At 44.2% G+C, this 17,323-nt stretch overlaps 1 long non-coding RNA gene across 1 annotated transcript in view; it reads right to left on the reverse strand.

Annotated features, from left to right (window-relative positions):
* Positions 1–633: 633 nt before the first annotated feature.
* Positions 634–17,323, reverse strand: part of LOC134353409 (uncharacterized) — a 37,347-nt gene continuing 20,657 nt past the window's right edge. Inside the window, exon 5 of the long non-coding RNA XR_010019616.1 lies at positions 634–751. This is a non-coding gene — a long non-coding RNA (uncharacterized LOC134353409). The remainder of the gene's footprint in view (positions 752–17,323) is intronic.

The raw sequence follows: 17,323 nt of genomic DNA on the forward strand, positions 1-17,323 counted from the left end.
CTACAATTCTACATTTTAGAATCAGTGTCACAAATGCCAAGTCCAATTCGCTAAAATGTCAAATTTAAATTACATTCCAAAACTGCAATCTAAATCCAGCCTGTATAGTTTCAATCCTGAAAACTCAATTCATTATCATCCTAATTTACTATATCGGTAATATCTTGCTTTCAGAAAGCATCTGCTGTCTTTCAAGTATATAATCTGAGAGATTGTTAAACAATCATGAGGTGCAGCTGATTGCAGACAGATAGCTCTCTCTGGCCAGAATTCCAAAGCACTCTACCTTTCAGCCAACATCTATACTCGAACACAATCCCTGGATTTGTCCTGTCCCACCACCAGAAGAGACCCATTAAAGTTGACAACAAAGTGGGATACAGATGAAAAGGAGTGGCTTTGTTCATATTTTCATGCTTCCTTATGACATAAGAGGCCATTTGCTCCATCTGATCTATGCCAGCTCATAGAGCAATCCCATTCCTTCACTAATTTTCTGTTAATTATTCTCCCTGCCTTTGCTGCCTTTTCTTACGTTATGACTTCAGCTGTGCTTGTCAAATTTACATTAAGTATGGTTTTGTCTTCATGAATTTATATTTGTGCACATATTAAGTTATTTTTATTACCTCTTCTTTTTTGTACAAAAGGGAACCAAGAGGAGTGGATGGATGATCAGAAACAATGCCATGTGAGCAGATAGCAGAAAAGCAACAATTCCTTTCCTCAGTCAGTCAGGTCACTGATGTATCTACAGGTGAAAGAGAAGATTAAAGATTAGCTTTATTTGCCACACATAGCTTGCATCAAATCAAATCAGTGAGGATTGTTGCCATGTGTTGCCATGCTTCCAACGCTAACATAGCATGCCCACAACTTACCAACCCTACTAACCCTAGCTGTACCTTTTCGGAATGTGGAAAGAAACTGGAAAACTTGAGGAAACCCATGCGATCATGGAGAGCGTGTACTGTAAATACTCCTTACAGACAGCAGTGGGAATCAAACCCTAATCTTAAATCTGGTGCTGTAAAGCATTGCACAATCCACCACACTACTGTTCCACTCCATTTAAGGACTGAATTACTGAATTGTCTATTCTTGTTCCTATATCCACCCTCCATGGACATGTGAACATTTGACAAGCTGCATTGATATTATGTCCTAAGGTTGTCATAGCTGGGGATGGTGGTGAGGATAAGCTCCCACTGTCTATAAAGCACTCCAAAGGGCGTGCATCTCTAACAGCCTCTGACAGCCAAATCTTGGCCTTCATGTGTGGCTTAGCAACTAGGCCTGGCGGAACTGTTTCTACTGGCAAGAGATGGGGCAAAGGTGGACCACTGACACCTCAAAACCAGTTGCTTCAGGCAGGTGGGGGCTCATCAGCCTTGGATGGTAGCCCACCTAGGAGAAGGAAAACTCTGTGATTTTAAACCTCCTCTGCCTTGTGACAATACCCACCCATGGGAAAGCCTTCCGGAGTAAGTCTCAAGGAAGAAATCCGGAGCCAGGGTCCCTAAGGCACTGATATTGTTTACAACTTCATCTGGCAACCTCTGCGACGACACTGGTGCCAAACTGTATCGGCGTTTTCCCTTCCCTTGGACTACATCAGTGATGTGGAGAGAGAGAACCCACTGCATGGGCAACAGCTGGTTTTTCAAATCTTCCCACCCAGGCTTGGACCATGGAGAGGACACAGTCCACCTGAGGCACAAACCCATGATCCCCTGGGATTGATGGCTGCCTACAGATTATGTCCCGATCTTATTGTCCTATAGACTGGAGATAAAATTATAATTGACAACATACTGTATGTTCTGACTTTCATTTTGTGTTTATTTATTCACTTCCCTCACAAAAATTCCATGACAGTGTATTTTATTCTGTATTTCAACATTTTTGGTAGTGCTTTGTGAATCCCATAAGGGTGAATTTTCATAACCCACACAGTGGTACATGGGTGCTGCCTATGTATATCCAGTAATATAGGGCCCTTAGTATTATTAAGGATCCCACACATCCATCCACCATCTCTTTGACTTTCTACCATCAGGAAGGAGACTTACTATGCATTAAAAATAAGAACAGCCAGGATGAGAAACAGTTTCTTCCCTCGGGCCATTAGGCTTCTGAACTCCAGGCTGCACATACTTGAAATGACACTGGTTAATCTGTTTTGTAACTTACAATATTTAATGTTAATGCACATCGGTTTGCTATTTGTGTGATTCGTCTGTAGATTTTACCCTTACCTTTGTAAGTTATCATGTGTTATGTGTGTTAGGGTCTAAATGAGATCACTGGGCGCAAAGAAAAGGCTGGGAATATCAATAACTGTAGCTCTTCTCTTCCTGACGAGCTTAATGTATTCTACGCAAGATTCGAACAGAAGAGGAGCGTCCTGCCCCCTCTGGATGAACCGGACCTGGTGGCATCGAGATTCATCGTCACCAAGGAGGACATTAGAAGGGCCTTCCTGAAGATAAATCCAAGGAAGGCGACGGGCCCAGATGGCGTCCCAGGAGGGGTTCTCCGGGCCTGTGCAAGCAAGCTAGCTGGAGTGTTTGCTGACATCTTCAACTGCTCCCTGCTTCAGTCTAAGATCCCCTCATGTTTTAAGAAGGCAACGATAATCCCAGTGCCGAAGAAGAGCAAGGTGGCATGCCTGAATGACTATCGACCTGTGGCTCTGACATCAATTGCTATGAAGTGCTTCGAACGATTGGTTATGGCACACATCAACCACAGCCTACCAGTCAACCTCGATGCTTTGCAATTCGCCTACCGGAGCAACAGGTCAACGGCAGATGCCATCTCTCTGGCCCTACATTCCTCCTTAGAACACCTGGAGGATAAAGACACATACGTAAGGCTCCTTTTCATTGACTACAGCTCTGCCTTTAATACCATCATTCCAAATAAACTGATTCCTAAGCTCCGGAACCTGGGCCTTAGCACTCAGATCTGCAACTGGATCTTCAACTTCATCACAGACAGGACCCATACTGTAAAAATAGGGGACAAGCTCTCCTCTACAATCACTCTGAGCACCGATGCCCCACAAGGCTGTGTACTCAGCCCCCTGCTGTACTCACTGTACACCCATGATTGTGTAGCCAAGTTTCCATCGAACTCAATATATAAGTTTGCTGATGACACCACAATTGTAGGCCATACCTCGGGTAATGATGAGTTTGAGTACAGAGAGGAAATTAAGAACCTGGTGGCATGGTGCAAAGACAATAACCTATCCCTCAACATCAGCAAGATGAAGGAATTGGTTGTTGACTTCGGAAGGAGTAGTGGACCACACGACCCCATCTACATCGGTGGTGCACAAGTGGAACAGGTCAAAAGCTTTAAGTTCCTCAGGGTCAATATCACAAATGACCTGACTTGGTCCAACCAAGCTGAGTCCATTGTCAAAAAGGCCCACCAGCACCTTTACTTCCTGAGAAAACAAAAGAAATTTGCCTGTCCCCTAAAACCCTCACTAATTTTTATAGATGCACCATAGAAAGCATTCTTCTAGGGTGCATCACAACCTGGTATGGAAATTGTCCTGTCCAAGACCTGAAGAAGCTGCAGAAGATCGTGAACACAGCCCAGCACATCACACACACCAATCTTCCGTCCTTGGACTCACTTTCCACCGCACGCTGTCGGAGCAGTGCTGCCAGGATAATCAAGGACACGACCCACCCAGCCAACACACTTTTCGTCCCTCTTCCCTCCGGGAGAAGGCTCAGGAGCTTGAAGACTCATCCAGCCAGATTTGGGAACAGCTTCTTTCCAACTGTGATAAGACTGCTGAACGGATCCTGACCCGGATCTGGGCTGTTCCCGCCAAATTCCGGACTTGCCTCTCATTTTTTTTTGCACTACCTTACTTTCCCTTTTCTATTTTCTATTTATGATTTATAATTTAAATTTTTATTATATTTATTATTGATTTGTACTCCAGAGAGTGTGAAGCGCAGAATCAAATATCGCAATGATGATTGTATGCTCTAGTATCAATTGTTTGGTGACAATAAAGTAATAAAGTAAAGTACTGCTGTACTTTACACCCTGGTTCAGAGATACATCTCATTTCTATATACATTATATGGTTATATACATTATGTACATGACAATAAATTTGACTTGACTAATGGATCAGCACCCACTCCTTACTGGATGATTGCAACCTTGCATCTGCTGTTCCCCTTATAGCAAGTTCCTATGGTGTAGTGTTTTTATCAGAATTAAAGAATGTCTTGAGTACAAACAAATGTAGTCACTTGAACCAAGCTGGTAATTCCACTAAGGTTTAATTATTTTGCAAAGGGTTCAGGCCGCATTACACCCCTCACACAGTGCCATCCTTAATTTCAAACACTTCTGTAAAAATGGAAGTGGCCACAGATGTTCTGACTGTTTACACAGTTTGTGTTAATTAAATTTCATGAAGGAGATTAAAGTGTAAATGAGAGCACAAAGGCTCAGGAATTATTTTGCTCTGGAATCAAGATTGATTCCTAAACTCTGTCAACACTGGTTTAAAAGTTTCTTTGAAGAAATATTCAATTGATAGTAAGCAGAAGGTATAAATAGAAGGGAACCTGCTTGTCCCAGCATGTGAAGTTGGATCTGGCGGACTGGGCAGGACAGATCTACAGTGAAATCCAACGGCCAGAAAGGTGTACTGCAATGCTGTGGAGTGCAAATGGCCTGACAAAGCACAATAAATGCTATGCTCATCCACTGTAATCAAGGAAAACTCCAGTTTGTGACACTTGATTGTACCACAGGACCCAGAATTCTGAGGTCGAGAGAATGGAACTGGCCCAGTACAATGGCTTTTCCACTTTAAAACTCCCCCGCGCAGGCTTTCTGTCATGGACAGACACAGTGGGTGGCCACCATATATGGAAGACAGCCAAAGAATACTGTCCTGCAGTGAACTCTCAGTTTTTAAAATGCTTTGTTCTGAATACCCTAAATTCGCTTTCCATTCTCTTTGCCTCCTAGTGGGCAGTATGGTAGCATAGCGGTTAGCAATATCACTTTACAGTGCCAGTGATGACCAACTGAGGTTCAATTCCTGTCACTGACTGTAAGGAGTATGGGTGTCCTCCCTATGCTTCCTCCAAATGGTCCAGTTTTGTTCCACATTCCAACGACATATGTTTAGGATTAGGGTTCATAAGTTGTGGGCAAGCTATATTGGCACTGGTACACTTGCCCCAGCAGAATCCTCGCTGATTGGATTTGATGCAAACAAAACATTTCACTGTATGTTTTGATATTTTGATGCCCATGTGACAAATAAAGCTTATCGTTATTTGGCATTTATAGCGAGAGGATTCGAGTACAGGAGCAGGGAGGTACTACTGCAGTTGTACAAGGCCTTGGTGAGACCACACCTGGAGTATTGTGTGCAGTTTTGGTCCCCTAATCTGAGGAAAGACATCCTTGCCATAGAGGGAGTACAAAGAAGGTTCACCAGATTGATTCCTGGGATGGCAGGACTTTCATATGATGAAAGACTGGATGAACTGGGCTTGTACTCGTTGGAATTTAGAAGATTGAGGGGGGATCTGATTGAAACGTATAAAATCCTAAAGGGATTGGACAGGCTAGATGCAGGAAGATTGTTCCCGATGTTGGGGAAGTCCAGAACGAGGGGTCACAGTTTGAGGATAAAGGGGAAGCCTTTTAGGACCGAGATTAGGAAAAACTTCTTCACACAGAGAGTGGTGAATCTGTGGAATTCTCTGCCACAGGAAACAGTCGAGGCCAGTTCATTGGCTATATTTAAGAGGGAGTTAGATATGGCCCTTGTGGCTACGGGGGTCAGGGGGTATGGAGGGAAGGCTGGGGCGGGGTTCTGAGTTGAATGATCAGCCATGATCATAATAAATGGCGGTGCAGGCTCGAAGGGCCGAATGGCCTACTCCTGCACCTATTTTCTATGTTTCTATGTTTCTATGTTATCTTTAAAGTCTCCTTGTAGATAATTTCCACCTCTCCAATATTGCATATGTAGCTGATTGATGCTCGTGTGTCATTCCAAGAGGGTATCTGGATTCCAGTGTTTCAGTCAAGAATCTGATTTGCTTAGCTCCCATGCGGTCTGACAATGTCAAGGGTTCTCATCCTTCTACCTTTGATTAAGTTTCTTTCAAATCCACCAGCCTCACCCCGCTCCCAAAAAGAAGATATTTTAAAACAGGAGATTCTGCAGGTGCTGGGAATCTGTGATATCTGCTGATCTCTGACTCCCTGATAATATGCTCACCCAGACTCGCTACCATAACTTCGTGTCATATCAGATTCCTTCTTCTTTGCCCCTTTACTTCTTCCAACTATTCCCTCTCAGCTTCTTACTTCATCCTCCATCCCTCACCCACCCTCCTTCTCACCTGGTCTCACCTATCACCTGCCAGCTTGTACTCCTTCTCCTCCAGCCTCCATGGTTAGCAAGTCTTGGGGTTGATACCCCAAGGCCAAAGGTGAGGGTCATAGTCCAGAGTCTAGAAGTCAAAGAGTGAAGCTGGAAATTTTGACCAACAGATACAAAGTGCTGGAGGAACTCAGCAGTTCGTGCAGCACTTATGGAGGGAAATAAATAGTAAATTTTTGGGGCCGAGACTCTTCATCAGTATAGGAAAGGAAGGAGTCAGAAGTCAGAGTAAGGCAGTGTTAGGAGGAAAGCAAGCTCGCAGGTGATAAATGAAAATAGTTGAGGGGGAAGATGAGTGGGGGAGGGGGATGAAGTAAGAAGTTGGGTGATAGGTGGAAAAGGTAAAGGGATGAAGAAGAAGGAATCTGATAGGAGAGGATGAAAGAGAAGGAGGAGGGTCACCAAATCCCTTCATAGATGCTGTCTGACATTCTACCATTTGTAAATTCCTCCAGCATTTCGTGAGTTTTCTTTACGTGGTTGACAACAGCATCTCTCTGCAGGGCCACTTTTTCTGCTCAAGGTCTACAAAATGATGCCCCTTACCAACCTGCCCCTACCGTGCAGCACCACAATCTGATGATAAAAATCAATGATGAAGACTTGAAAACTATGGACCACTTATCATAGCTAAGCATGAGGCCATACATCGATGTTACCATAAGTTTTAGTGTGTCATCACAGCCTTGCTCCATCAAGGAAGAGAATATTTGAAGATCAAGACCTTCTACCTGACACAAACATAATGGAAGATGGCAGCAAAGATCCCTGTCTTCCTCTATATTTCTTGTACCCACTACAAATGGCATTTCTAAACACTGGAGTTCTTTCAGTGTTGTCTCTTTAAAATTCTCCAAATCCACTGGCAAAATGAACAAACCAATGCAGGTGAACATTGCATTGGTTCCAAGCATTGAAGCCCTAATTGTACTCCAGTAGTTACAGTGCACAGGTATTTTTTTCACATGTTTGACACCAAACCCTTAACACAGTTAACCCAATCCAAGCTTCTCCATAGGAAAACAGAGAAGATTCAAGAAAGTTTTCATAATTCCTTTGAAAAAATATCACTGTTTCCTTGGAGTTCCTGACTCATGACTCTTCAAAATGTAGAAGGAATATTCAGGAATTAGAGCACATAAAAGTCCAGTGTAACCTATAGGAGGAGCTTTTTATAGACCTCCAATCCACCTATCCCAATTGGCATTCCAGATCCCACCAGACACCATGAGCAATGCACACAAAATTCTGGAGGAACTCAGCAGATCAGTTAGCTGATGAGATGAATAAACAGCCAACGTTTCGGGCTAAGACCCTTCATCACAGGCCTAGCAGGGATGATGGAAGAAGCCACAATAGGAAGGTAAGGGGAGGAAAAGGAGTATAGGCTGGCAAGTGAGAAACTGGGAGGTGATAGGTGGAAAAGGTAACAGGCTAAAGAAGGAGAAATCTGATAGGAGAGGAAAGTGGACTATGGCAGAACAGCTAGAAGAGGGGCACCAGAGGGAGGTGATGTGCAAGTGAGGAGAATAGAGTGGGGAAGACAGGTGACAGAATGGGGAATGGAAAAACAGAGAAGGTGGAAAGGGTGTGAAATTATTGGAAGTTAGAGAGATCGATGTTAATAAGAACATAAGAAATAGGAGCAGGAGTAGGCCATCTGACTCATCGAGCCTACTCCACCATTCAATAAGATCCTGGCTGATCTGGCCATGGACTCATCTCCACCTATCTGCCTTTTTCCCATAACCTATAATTCCCCTACTATGCAAACATCTATCCAGCTTTTTCGTAAATACCATGTATAGATAACATGCTGGTATCTTAAAACTCAAACACAACTCTTTATCCCTCTTTATAGATGCTACCTGACCTGCTAAGTTCCTCCAGCATTTTGTGTGCTGCTCAGAACACACAGCACTTGAGTGGTGGGAAAGAGCTCATGATCCCAAGTACTGTCTTAAAACAAGAAGATGGCTCAGCTATATCCTTTCACTCTTCAGACAAAATAAAAGTTTGCTAATACTTTTTTTTTGTAAATTTTGCACTCTTTTAAGCAGTTTAATTGAGGGCTTGAGGTCGCATATGCACAACAGCTGCATCCTCTGATAGCCTTTGTTTGAACAGAATGGTAACTCTACTTGAATAGTGCCAGCTGTTCGGCTACAATCATTATTTGCCATTACGTTTTGGTGACTTGAAATGAAATGACTAGAATGCATTGTGGCCAGGACACTGACTGCCTCTCTCTACGCAGTGAGGTTGGGTTCAGCCCTCCAAACATGTTTCAAATAGGATAGCATGCTTTCCCCAAAGAGCAATCTCTAAAGTTACAGGTTTCAGGAACCAAATGTCAACTTCATTAAATAACCAATAATTTTCGATTTCTTACAAAGAAAGTTTATTTTCTGTGTCTCAGGATGGACATGGAGAGATTTATTTGAAAATATGCAGCAAATAGGTAATGCTGAATCTATTCAGCATTTGTGCTTTGAATTTCAGAATCAGCAGGCTTTTTATCACTAACATGTATCTAGAAATGTGTTGTTTAGGCAACAATACAGTGCAAGAAAAAAAGATTGCTATAAATTACAATATATCAATAAATAATTAATTGATTAATAGTGCAAAAGGAGGCAGAGCTAAGAGGTTATGATGTCCAACGGCGACTCCTTTGTTTGCATCTTCGAAAACAGCTCTATTTCCATCCTTAATATCCCTATTTTTCCCTTTTAGGGTTCTTTTGAAGACCCTGACCTGGAGTTACATGCTGACTATGGTTCTTTGCGGGAATAGGACCCGCTCTCGGGGTTCCACAATTGGCCACTATTCAGCATGCCGAAGGCTTGGCCTGAGATTACTGCTCGGATTCAGAAGCCTGGGATCTTGAGGAACTGGAGACGGGTGGATCACGGTCAGTATCACCACAGGAGACCTGTGTGTCGTTGGGGGAGTCGGAACATCTGCTGTGTGCCTGGGGACTGGGGATCCTTGCGATTTTCAGGCACAGAGCTCGAAAAAAGCGATGTAATGGACTTTTAACATTGTAAACCAGCGAGTTGTTTGTTATGTCTTCCTCTGTGTCTTTGCTATGGCTTTGCTCACGCTTAAGTGCTGGTAGTGGGTGCGCCTTATTTTTGCCGGTGGTGGAGGGGAATTGTTGCTCGCTGCCACTTACGCACGGGAGGGAGGGGAGCTGAGGGGGGGAGACTTTGGGGTTCTAACATTTAACTGTCGTTCATTCTTGGGGCAATCCTCTGTTTTCATGGATGGTTGTGAAGAAAAAGCACTTCAGGGTGTATATTGTAAGCATTTCTCTGACATTAAATTGTACCTTTGAACCTTTGAAGTAGTGTTCATGGGTTCATGCACCATTCGGAAATCTGATGGCAGAGGTGAAGAAACTATTCCTAAAACTTTGAATGTGGGTTTCAGGCTCCTGTACCTCCTTCCTGATGGTAGTACTGGGAAGAGGGCATATCGCAGATGATGAGGCATATCCCACCTTCTTGAAGATGATTTTGATGGTGGGGGTGGTGGGGAGGGTTGTGCCTGTGATGGAGGTAGCTGAGTCTATAACCCTTTGCAGCCTCCTGTGATCCTGTGCTTTGGAGCCTCCAAACCAGGCAGTGAAGTAACCAGCCAGAATGCTCTCCACCATGCATCTGTAGAACTTCAGTAAAGTAATTAGCGACATAGCAAATCTCCTCAAACTCCTAAAGAAATGTAGCCTCAGGTATCATGTGCCTTCTTGGGATTGTATCAAATTGTTGGGCCCAGGATAAGTCCTCTGAGACGTTGACATCTAGGAACTTCAAGCTGCTCATCCCTTCCACCACTGATCTCTTAATGAGTGCTGGTGAGTGCTCTTCTGACTTTCCCTTCCCGAAGTCCACAATCAATTCCTTGGTCCTGCTGACACTGAGTGAAAGGTTAGTGTTGCAACACCAGTCAATCGACCAATCTATCTCACTCCTGCATGCCTCGTCATCACTATCTGAGATTCTGCCAGCAACATCGGGGAAGATATTGATGGCATTTGAGCTGTGCCTAGCTATTCAGTTAGGCGTGTAGAGAGTAGATTAGTGGGCTAAGCCCACATCCCTTGCTAATCAGGGAAAGTATCATGGCTGCAGAAAAGGAGGAAGTCATGGAGGTATTGTCTACTGAGTCATTGGTGGGTGTAAGTCAGAAACAGGAAGGAGGCAATAACTCTACTGGGTGTTTTTTATAGATCCTCCCCAACAGTAACAGGGCCATCAAGGAGCAGATAGGGAGGCAGATTCTGGAATAGTGCAATAATAACAGGGTTGTTGTAACGGCTGATTTTAACTTTCCTAATATTGACTGGCATCTCCTTAGAGCAAGGGGTTTAGAAGGGGTGCAGTTTGTTAGGTGTGTTCAGGAAGGTTTCTAAAGGAGAGGCTGCACTTGATCTGGTATTGAAAAACGAACCTGGTCAGGTATCAATCTCTTGGTGGGAGAGCACTTTGGAGGTAATGATCACAACCATCTCCTTTACCAGAGCGCTTAGGAGTAAAAATTTGGGAAAACATTTAATTGGGGTAGGGGGAAATATGATGCTATTAAGCAGGAACTTGGTAACATAAATTGGGAGCAGATGTTCTCAGGGAAATGCACAGCAGAGATGTGGCAAATGTTCAGGGACATTTGCATGGCATACTGCATAGATTTGTTCCATTGAGGCAGGGAAAGGATGGTAGGGTAAAAGAACCATGGTGTACAAAGGACGTAGAAAATCTAGTTAAGAAGAAAAGAAAAGCTTACAAAAGTTTCAAGAACTAGGCACTGCTAGAGCTCTAGAGAATTACAAGAATACCAAGGAGCTCAAGAATGAAATGAGGAGAGCTAGAAGGGGCTATGAGAAGGCCTTGGCTAGCAGGATTAAGGAAAACCTCAAGACATTTTACAAGTATGTGAAGAGAAAGAGGATGAGCTGTGTAAAAATAGGACCAATCAGGAGTAAGAGTGGAAATACGTGCATGAAGTCAAAGGAGGTAGTGGAAGTACTTAATGAATACTTTGCTTCAGTATTCACCAGTAAAGAAGGCCTTGGCAATTGTGGGGATGACTTAAAGTAGACTGAAACGCTTGAGATAATAAATATTAAGAAAGAGGATGTGCTGGAGCTTTTGAAAGGTAGTAAGTTAGATAAGTCCCCAGGACTGGACAAAATATACCCCAGGCTACTGTGGGAAGTGAGGGAGGAGATTGCTGAGCTTCTGGTGATAATCTTTGCATCAGCAGTAGGGACGGGAGAAGAGTATTGGAAGATTGCAAACGTTGTTTCCTTGTTCAAGAAAGGGAATAGAGATAACCAGGAAATTACAGACCAGTGAGTCTTACTTCAGTGGTGCGCAAGTTGCTGGAGAAGATCCTTAGGGGCAGGATTTATGAGCATTTGGAGAGACATACTCTGATTAGGGATAGACAGCATGGCTTTGTCAAGAGCAGATCATGCCTTACGAACCTGATTGAATTCTTTGAGGGTGTTACAAAACGCATTGATAAAAGTAGAGTAGTGGATGTAGTGAATATGGATTTCAGTAAAGCATTTGATAAGGTTCCCCATGCGAGGCTCGTCAGAAAGTAATGAGACATGGGATCCAAGGAGACCTTGCTTTGTAGATCCAGAATTGGCTTGCCCACAGAAGGCAAAGGGTGGTTGTAGATGTTTCATATTCTGCTTGGAGGATGGTGACCAGTGGTGACCAGGGATCTGTTCTGGGACCCCTCCTCTTTATGATTTTTATAAATGACCTGGATGAGGAAGTAGAAGGGTGGGTTATTAAGTTTGCTGATGATACAAAACTTGAGTGTGTTGTGGATAGTCTGAAGTGTTGTCAGAGCTTACAACGGGACATCAATAGGATGCAGAACTGGGCTGAGAAGTGTCAAATGGAATTCAACTCAGATAAGTGTGAAGTGGTTCAGTTTCATAGGTCAAATTTGAAGACAGAATATAATATTAATGGTAAGACTTGGCAGTGTGGATGTACAGCGAGATCTTGGGGTCCGTGTCCATAGGACACTCAAAGCTGCTGCGCAGGTTAACAGTGTTGTTAAGATGGCCTGTTGTGTGTTGGTATTCATCAACCATGGGATTGAGTTCGAGAGCCGTGAGGTAATATTATAGCTATATAAGACCTGAGTTAGACCCCACTTGGAGTACTGTGTTCATTTCTGGTCACCTCATTACAGCAAGGATGTGGATGCTATAGAGAGAGTGCAGAGGAGAGTTACAAGGATATTGCCTGGATTGAAGACTATGCCTTATGAGAATAGGTTGAGAGAACTTGGCCTTTTCTCCTTGGAGCGACAGAGAATAATAGGTGACCTGATAGAGGTTTAGGTGTATAAGATGATGAGAGGCATTGATCGTGTGGATAGCCAGAGGCTTTCTCCCAGGGCTGAAATGGCTAACACAAGGGGGCACAGTTTTAAGGTGCTTGGAAGTAGGTACAAGAGGGATGTCAGAGTTAAGTTTTTCACACAGAGAGTAGTGGATGCGTGGAATGCGCTGCCAGCGAAGATGGTAGAGTTGGATACAATAGGGTCTTTTAAGAGACTCTTAGGTACATGGAGCTTAGAAAATAGAGGCTATGCGGTAGGGAATTTCTAGGCAGTTCCGAGAGTACGTTACATGATCGGCACAAAATTGTGGGCCGAAGGGCCTGTAATGTGATGTAGATTTTCTATGTTCTATGTTCTAGGTGCACCTGTGTTGATTATTAGTGAGGCAAGTATGTTATTTCTGATCCACACTGGCTCAAAGTTCAAAGTTCAATGTACATTTATTATCAAAGTATGTATACTTTATACAACCTTGAGATTCATCTCCCTACAGACAGCCACAAAAACAAGGAACCCAAAATAACCCGTTAAAAATATCCTTCAAACATGCAATGCACAGAGAGAAAAAAGAAATCGTGCAAGCAATAAAAGCAAGCAAATGGCATTCAGAATGAAAGTGAATCCCTGGACCCGAAGCCTGGAGCAGCTGGCGCAGGCACATAGCCTCAGTTCATCACACAGTGGAGCAAAACACCAGAAATGAAACCCAGAATAGCCAGAGCCAGAGCCTGAGCCTCAGCGCAGCAAAGAGCAGTGAGCAGAACCGGCCCGATCCTTACCTTCGGTCCCAACGCCCTGCCTTTTCAATCCATCCGGCCCGACGTTTAATCTGTCCAAACATCGGGTCATTCCTCACTCTAAGACCTAGGATCTGTCACATCGATATGCTCAGGGCCTGGACACCGCCGCCATGTTCTGGCCCGTACCCAACCTTTCCAAATCGGCCTGGAGCTTAGGTTGATCGAACCTCACTCTCAGTTTAGATGGATGGACTCAGAAACTCCTCTGGTCTGACTTTTCGCGACTTTGCACACCCCAACTCTGCCTCAAACACTCCTTGACTTCGCTCTGACCACTTCACCTTGAATATGCCTTGAACTTGCTCACACCCGCATACTTCAACCCTTGAGTCAGCCTCTCCTTCACTTGCCTCTTCATTATTTGCAGTGATCATTTACCATAATTTTTTTAAAGATCAAGTGTTAGTAATAACCTATTTAGTAGTATTTCTTGCTTCGAAAACTACCAGTAAGTTGTCGCTCATGCTCAGTAGAATCACCTTAATGGAAGTTTCAGATCTGGTCTCTGGTCTCCCGATGAGGAAGGTAAGAATTCATTTGCAGAGGGAATTACAGAGGCCCAGGTTTTGAAACTTGTTGATTAGCACTGAGGGGATGATGGCGGTGAACACAGAGCTATAATTGCTAAACAGCAGCTTGGCATAGGTTTGCCCTGATGAAGGGTTTCAGCCCAAAATAGTGAATGTTTATTCTGCTCCATAGATGCTGCCTGACCTGCTGAGTTCCTCTGGTATTTTGTGTGTGTTACTCAGCCTGATGTCAGTATTGTTGCTGTGCAGGTGGTCCAAGTCTGTGTGGAGAGCCAGTGAGATTGAATCCACCTATTGTGGCAATAGGGAAATTGTAGCAGGTCCAGGTCCTTTGGCTTTGGCACAGCTCTTAATTATCACCACTGAACAATACAGGTCATTATTGCATTTGGTAATATTGTGTAGGAGATCGCTCAAGCATGCAGGATACACACACGTCATACCATCACTTACATGCCCACTGACGCTGGCCAGATCATGAACTCCATCAGTTGCTTGGTCTCACTTCACTGTGCCTGGGAATGTATGCAAACAATCTGCAGATAAGGTGTGACTGCTCAGATCAAACCCACTGTAGTGCGTCCATCTGTGCTACTTTCAGCCAATGAGAAAAAAACTGAAATCGGTCTTCGGTATTGGCATGGTTTCCCAGGCACAACAGATGTGAGACTGTGTTGCCAGGCCTTGCCAATAGCTGTCTCTGGGAAATTAGTAGGAGAAGCTGCAGTAACATCTAGGCAGCCAGAATCTCTCTCTATCTCTCTCTCTCTCACACACACACACACAAAGATGAAGTTCATACATACATTAGTGTAAGCAAATAAGTGCACGTGTAAAAAACCATACATAGAAACAAGTAAGTCATCAAACAGCTGAGTAATCAAGTGTCTATTACCCTTATACTTTCTCTTTAAGCCATTTTGCATTATCAGAGCACAGAGACTACAGAGGAAATGAAAATGCTAGCACTTACAAGCACAAACACACATCACACATCACAAAGCATTTTCAACTGAAACAAACCCTGGATGCTGAACATAAGTTAAAAGTTTATGCTGCTAGTTTACACAAGTTCTCACATACTCTGAATCTGGCCAGGAAGTGGGAAGGTGGAAGGTACGAGCTGAGGATTTTTTTTTTGCCTCAATTGCAGCGAGATCAAAGGGAAAAAAAATTGTTGGAATCATTTTTTTCTATGTGCCCGTCCGGATCTCATGGACTGTGCTCCTGAAGCATAACCTCTCAAAATGTTCTATCCTAAGAGGCCATGGAATTACAGGGCAGTTACTAGCATGGGTGGAGCGTTGGCTGATCAGCAGAAAACAGAGAGTGGGAAGAAAGGGATCCTATTCTGGCTGGAGGTGGGGTGGGGGAGTGGGTGCTGCCGGTTACCAGGAGAGTTCCACAGGGGTCGGTGTTGGGACCAATGCTTTTTATGATATATGTATGTATGTCAATGATTTGGACTACAGTATTAATGGATATGTGGCTAAATTTGCTGAGTGTTGAGGAAACAGAGAGCCTGTAGAGAGACTTGGCTAGTTTAGGGGAACGGGCAAGGAATTGGCAAATGAAATACAATGTTGGAAAGTGTATGGTTATGCACTTTGGTGGAAGAAATAAATGGGCAGACTTTAGATGGGGAGAGAGTTCAAAATACAGAGATGCAAAGGGACTTGGGAGTCCTTGTACAAGATACCCTAAAGGTTAACCTCCAGGTTGAGTCGGTTGTGAAGAAGGTGAATGCAATGTTGGCATTCATTTCTAGAAGTATAGAATATAATCGCAGGGATGTGTTGTTGATGCTCTATAGGCCACTTGTGAGACTGCACTTGGAGTATTGTGTGCAGTTTTGGTCTCCTTATTTTAGAAAATTCACAAGAATGATTCCAGGAATGAAAGGGTTACCGTATAAGGAAATTTTGGCAGCTCTTGGGCTGTATTCCCTGGAGTTCAGGAGAATGAGGGGGGATCTCATAGAAACATTCTGAATGTTAAAAGGCCTGAACGGATTAGATATGGCAAAGTTATTTCCCATGGTAGGGGATTCTAGAACAGGAGGGCACGATTTCAGGATTGAAGGAGGTCCATTTAGAAGTGGAGAAACTACTTTAGTCAGAGGGTGGTAAATCTGCGGAACTTGTTGCCATGAGCGGCTGTGGAGGCCAAGTCATTGGGTGTATTCAAGGCAGAGGTAGATAGGTTCTTGATTTGCCAGGGCATCAAAGGGTATGGGATGAAGGCAGGGGAGTGGGGATGACTGGAAGAATTGGACCAGCACATGATTGAATGGCGGAGCAGACACGGTGGGCCGAATGGCCTACTTCTGCTCCTATATTATGGTCTTACGGTCCTTTGCAGCCCTTTGTTGCCTTCACCTACCACCTTCCAGCCTCTGTCACTATCTCCAGCTTCACTCCCTGACTGGACTCCATCTGCCCATTACCCCTCCGCAACTGGACCTACCTATCAAATACCAGATCTTGCTCCCCATCTCTTGATTCTGCTTATGTCCCTTCTACCCATTCAGTTCACATTTAGGGTCTTGGTCAGAAATGTCAATTGTTCATTTCCCTCCGCAGATGCTGCCTGGTCCACTGCGTCCCTCCAGCAGCTTGATTCTTGCACTAAGTATCAAACTGGTTCAAAATTGGCAAACTAGCAACAGGGGAGCTGAAGGCAGTGTGGACAGGGCCAACGAACTTAACCTGTTCTTTAACAGATTTGACATTGTGACCCCTGCCCATCCCCCACATGAGCCATCTGTTGTCGGCCCCCAACCAACACATATTCCACTCTCCCCTCCTACCCCTCCCCACAGTCCCCCACCCTGCTCTCATGACTATACCCCTTCCCCACACGAAACCACCACGGTGGGCTTCACAGCTGAACAGGTGAGAAGGCAGTTGAAACATCTCAAACCAAGCAAGGCTGCAGACCCGGATGGTGTCAGTACCAGGGTGCACAAAGCCTGTGCCCCTCAGCTATGTGGAGTACTTCGACATGTCTTCAACCTGAGCCTGAGGCTCCAGAGGGTTCCTGTACTGTGGAAGACGTTCTGCCTCGTCCCTGTGCCGAAGACGCCACGCCCCAGTGGCCTCAATGACTACAGACCGGTGGCGTTGATCTTCCACATCATGAGGACCCTGGAGAGACTTGTTCTG

Source organism: Mobula hypostoma, chromosome 10 (assembly GCF_963921235.1).
Source record: "Mobula hypostoma chromosome 10, sMobHyp1.1, whole genome shotgun sequence".
NCBI lineage: Eukaryota > Metazoa > Chordata > Chondrichthyes > Myliobatiformes > Myliobatidae > Mobula > Mobula hypostoma.